The following is a 5000-nucleotide window of genomic DNA, read 5'->3' as shown; positions in this document are numbered from 1 at the left end:
TGTTGTATGTGCATTTGTCTGTGCGTATGTCTGTATGTGCGTAGGTACGTTTGTCTGTCTGTGTGTGCGTCTGTCTGTATGTGTGTGTGTTTGTCTGTATGTGTGTGGGTGTTTGTCTGTATGTGTGTGGGTGTTTGTCTGTATGTGCGTTTGTCTGTATGCACATTTGTCTGTATGTTGTATGTGCATTTGTCTGTGCGTATGTCTGTATGTGCGTATGTACGTTTGTCTGTCTGTGTGTGCGTCTGTCTGTATGTGTGTGCGTCTGTCTGTATGTGTGTGCGTTTGCTGTCTGTATGTGTGTGTGTTTGTCTGTGTGTGTGTTTGTGTGTGTGTGTGTGTGTGTGTGTTTGTCTGTATGTGTGTGTGTGTGTTTGTCTGTATGCGTGTGTGTGTGTGTGTTTGTCTGTATGTGTGTGTGTATGTATGTGTCTGTGTGTTTGTCTGTATGTGTGTGTGTGTTTGTCTGTATGTGTGTGTGTGTGTGTGTGTCTGTCTGTCTGTATGTGTGTGTGTGTGTCTGTCTGTCTGTATGTGTGTGTGTGTGTGTGTGTGTGTTTGTCTGTATGTGTGTGTGTGTGTTTGTCTGTATGTGTGTGTGTGTGTGTTTGTCTGTATGTGTGTGGGTGTTTGTCTGTATGTGAGTGTGTGTGTGTGTGGGTGTTTGTCTATGTGTGTGTGTGTGTGTGTGTGTTTGTCTGTATGTGTGTGTGTTTGTTTGTGTGTGTGTGTTTTTCTGTATGTGTGTGTGTGTGTTTGTCTGTATGTGTGTTTGTCTGTATGTGTGTGTGTGTGTATGTGTGTGTTTGTCTGTATGTGTGTTTGTCTGTGCGTTTGTCTGTATGTGCGTTTGTATGTGTGTTTGTCTCTATGTGCGTTTGTCTGTGTGTTTGTCTGTTTGTGTGTTTGTCTGTTTGTGTGTTTGTCTGTATGTGTGTTTGTCTGTATGTGCATTTGTCTGTGTTTGTCTGTATGTGCGTTTGTCTGTGTGTGCATTTGTCTGTGTGTGTGTGTGCGTTTGTCTGAATGTGCGTTTGTCTGAATGTGCGTTTGTCTGTATGCGTGTTTGTCTGTATGCGTGTTTGTCTGTATGCGCGTTTGTCTGTGTGTTGTATGTGCATTTGTCTGTGCGTATGTCTGTATGTGCGTCTGTGCGTTTGTCTGTTTGTCTGTCTGTGCGTTTGTCTGTATGTGTGTGTGTTTGTCTGTGTGTGTGTGTGTATGTGTGTGTGTGTTTGTCTGTGTGTGTGTGTGTATGTGTGTGTGTGTTTGTGTGTGTGTGTGTGTGTGTGTGTGTGTTTGTCTGTATGTATGTGTGTGTGTGTGTGTGTGTGTGTGTGTGTGTTTGTCTGTATGTGTGTGTGTGTGTTTGTCTGTATGCGTGTGTGTGTGTGTTTGTCTGTATGTGTGTGTGTGTGTTTGTCTGTATGTGTGTGTGTATGCGTGTGTGTGTGTGTTTGTCTGTATGAGTGTGTGTGTATGTGTCTGTGTGTTTGTCTGTATGTGTGTGTTTGTCTCTATGTGTGTGCGTTTGCTGTCTGTATGTGTGTGCGTTTGTCTGTCTGTGTGTGTGTGTGTGTGTGTGTGTGTTTGTTTGTATGTGTGTGTGTTTGTTTGTATGTGTGTGTGTTTGTCTGTATGTGTGTGTGTTTGTCTGTATGTGTGTGTTTGTCTGTATGTGTGTGTGTTTGTCTGTATGTGTGTGTTTGTCTGTGTGTGTGTGTGTATGTGTGTGTTTGTCTGTGTGTGTGTGTGTGAGTGTGTATTTATCACTTTGTGGGGACCAAATGTCCCCATAAGGATAGTAAAACCTGAAATTTTTGACCTTGTGGGGACATTTTGTCGGTCCCCATGAGGAAAACAGCTTATAAATCATACTAAATTATGTTTTTTGAAAATGTAAAAATGCAGAAAGTTTTCTGTGAGGGTTAGGTTTAGGGGTAGGGTTAGGTTTAGGGGATAGAATATAAAGTTTGTACAGTATAAAAACCATTATGTCTATGGAAAGTCCCCATGTGTGTTTGTCTGTATGTGTGTGTTTGTCTGTGTGTGTGTGTGTGTGTGTGTGTGTGTTTGTCTGTGTGTGTGTGTGTGTGTGTGTGTGTGTTTGTCTGTATGTGTCTGTGTGTGTTTGTCTGTGTGTGTGTGTGTGTGTTTGTCTGTGTGTGTGTGTGTGTGTGTGTGTGTGTGTGTGTTTGTCTGTATGTGTGTTGTAAACAGAATGCTGAATAATGATTTAACTGTTTTACTACATTCCTGGTTTTGATGTTATTTTAAATAAGAGACTGTAATTTTGGGTGTAATTTATTTTCATTGATTCATTGAAGCTCCACATCAAAGCAACAACAGAACGATTATATCGACTCTCTAATGACCAGATTTCAGTTCATTCTCAGAAGAACGTTTGCTGAAGTCAGTCTGATCTATCTGCTGTTTACAAGAATACAACGTCAGGTGCGTGAAGCAACAATAAACAGGGTTATTTTCCATTAGGGAGGATAAATAAATGAGGTTTAGAGGATGAATTGAGTCTGGCAGAACTCACAACAGGAATTCATCATCTGTCGCGCGGGCAGGTTGGCGTGTGCCAGCAGACAGTTTCCCTCAGCGTGGTCAAAATAAAAGAAGTCTATATTCAGTCCAGTCTGTTTGTTTTGACCGTCTGGGGCTGAACGGGGACGAGTGCACTTTCATAAACAGTTTATTAAAGAAATATTGTTTTACTGTGAATGACATGTGCGACTCAGAACACAGAGAGTTGATGTTATGTGCTGTATTATACGCAGGAGAACAGAATGAAAGTCTCTTTTATAAATGTCATGTGAGAACAAACATTATTTCAGCTGTTTAACCTGATGCTCCACTTTGAACATAAATCACAATAACTTACAGTGAGTAATCTAAAGCGTCATTGAATCTCTGCACACGGAGGAGAAACACGTCTCAGTCACGCCTGAGATTATCAATCAGAGTTGTGTGCATGCGTGTGTAGTGTGCGTGTGTAGTTGTGTGCGTGTGTATTTGTGTGCGTGTGTAGTTGTGTGCGTGTGTAGTTGTGTGCGTGTGCGTGTGTAGTTGTGTGCGTGTGTAGTTGTGTGCGTGTGTAGTTGTGTGCGTGTGTGTGTGTAGTTGTCTGCGTGTGTAGTTGTGTGCATGTGCGTGTGTAGTTGTGTGCATGTGCGTGTGTAGTTGTTTGCATGCGTGGGTAGTTGTTTGCATGCGTGTGTAGTTGTGTGCATGTGTGTGTAGTTGTGTGCGCGTGTGTGTGTAGTTGTGTGCGTGTGTAGTTGTGTGCGTGTGTGTGTAGTTGTGTGCGTATGTAGTTGTGTGCATGTGCGTGTGTAGTTGTTTGCATGCGTGTGTAGTTGTGTGCATGTGTGTGTAGTTGTGTGCGCGTGTGTGTGTAGTTGTGTGCGTGTGTAGTTGTGTGCGTGTGTGTGTAGTTGTGTGCGTATGTAGTTGTGTGCATGTGCGTGTGTAGTTGTGTGCATGTGCGTGTGTAGTTGTGTGCATGTGCGTGTGTAGTTGTTTGCATGTGTGGGTAGTTGTTTGCATGCGTGTGTAGTTGTGTGCATGTGTGTAGTTGTGTGCGTGTGTAGTTGTGTGCATGTGCGTGTGTAGTTGTGTGCATGTGCGTGTGTAGTTGTGTGCATGTGTGTAGTTGTGTGCATGTGCGTGTGTAGTTGTTTGCATGTGTCTGTAGTTGTGTGCGCGTGTGTAGTTCTGTGCGTGTGTGTAGTTGTGTGCGTGTGTAGTTGTGTGCACGTGTGTGTGTGCGTGTGTAGTTGTGTGCACGTGTGTGCGTGTGTAGTTGTGTGCGTGTGCATGTGTAGTTGTGCGCGTGTGTAGTTGCGTGCGCGTGTGTAGTTGCGTGCGCGTGTGTAGTTGTGTGCGTGCGCGTGTGTAGTTGCGTGCATGTGCGTGTGTAGTTGTGTGCATGTGCGTGTGTAGTTGTGTGCGTGTGTAGTTGTGTGCATGTGCATGTGTAGTTGTTTGCATGCGTGTGTAGTTGTGTGCATGTGTGTGTGTAGTTGTTTGCATGCGTGTGTAGTTGTGTGCATGTGTAGTTGTTTGCATGCGTGTGTAGTTGTGTGCGTGTGTAGCTGTGTGCATGTGCGTGTGTAGTTGTGTGCGGGTGTAGTAGTGTGCATGTGCGTGTGTAGTTGTTTGCATGTGTGGGTAGTTGTTTGCATGCGTGTGTAGTTGTGTGCGTGTGTAGTTGTGTGCGCATGTGTAGTTGTGTGCATGTGTGTGTAGTTGTGTGCGTGTGTGTGTAGTTGTGTGCGCGTGTGTGTAGTTGTGTGCGCGTGTGTGTGTGTGCATGTGTAGTTGTGTGCGTGTGTGTAGTTGTGTGCATGTGCATGTGTAGTTGTTTGCATGTGTGGGTAGTCGTTTGCATGCGTGTGTAGTTGTGTGCGTGCGTGTGTAGTTGTGTACGTGTGTAGTTGTTTGCATGCATGTGTAGTTGTGTGCGTTTGTAGTTGTGTGCATGTGCGTGTGTAGTTGTTTGCATGCGTGTGTAGTTGTGTGCGCGTGTGTAGTTGTGTGCGTGTGTGTGCGTGTGTAGTTGTGTGCTGCGGTGTAGTTGCGCTGCGCAGTGTAGTTGTGTGTAGTTGTGTGCACGCGTGTGTATGCGTGTAGTTGTGTGCGCAGCGTGTGTAGTTGTGTGCGTGTGTGTAGTTGTGTGTGCGTGTGTAGTTGTTTGCATGCGTGTGTAGTTGTGTGCGCGTGTGTAGTTGTGTGCGTGTGTGTGCGTGTGTAGTTGTGTGTGCGTGTGTAGTTGCGTGCGCGTGTGTAGTTGTGTGTAGTTGTGTGCACGTGTGTGTGTGCGTGTGTAGTTGTGTGCGTGTGCATGTGTAGTTGTGTGCGTGTGTGTAGTTGTGTGCGTGTGTAGTTGTTTGCATGCGTGTGTAGTTGTGTGCATGTGTGTTTAGTTGTGTGCGTGTGTGTGTAGTTGTGTGCGCACGTGTAGTTGTGTGCGCGTGTGTAGTTGTGTGCGC

At 44.9% G+C, this 5000-nt stretch overlaps 1 protein-coding gene across 2 annotated transcripts in view; it reads right to left on the bottom strand.

Annotated features, from left to right (window-relative positions):
• The window catches only part of LOC127643257 (metalloprotease TIKI1-like), an 80703-nt gene that overhangs the window by 1908 nt on the left and 73795 nt on the right, over positions 1 to 5000 (bottom strand). The gene's annotated exons all lie outside the window — the stretch shown is intronic.

Source organism: Xyrauchen texanus, chromosome 4 (assembly GCF_025860055.1).
Source record: "Xyrauchen texanus isolate HMW12.3.18 chromosome 4, RBS_HiC_50CHRs, whole genome shotgun sequence".
Classification (NCBI taxonomy): domain Eukaryota; kingdom Metazoa; phylum Chordata; class Actinopteri; order Cypriniformes; family Catostomidae; genus Xyrauchen; species Xyrauchen texanus.
Note: the sequence above shows the minus strand (reverse complement) of the source record. Positions and strands in the feature narration are given on the sequence as shown.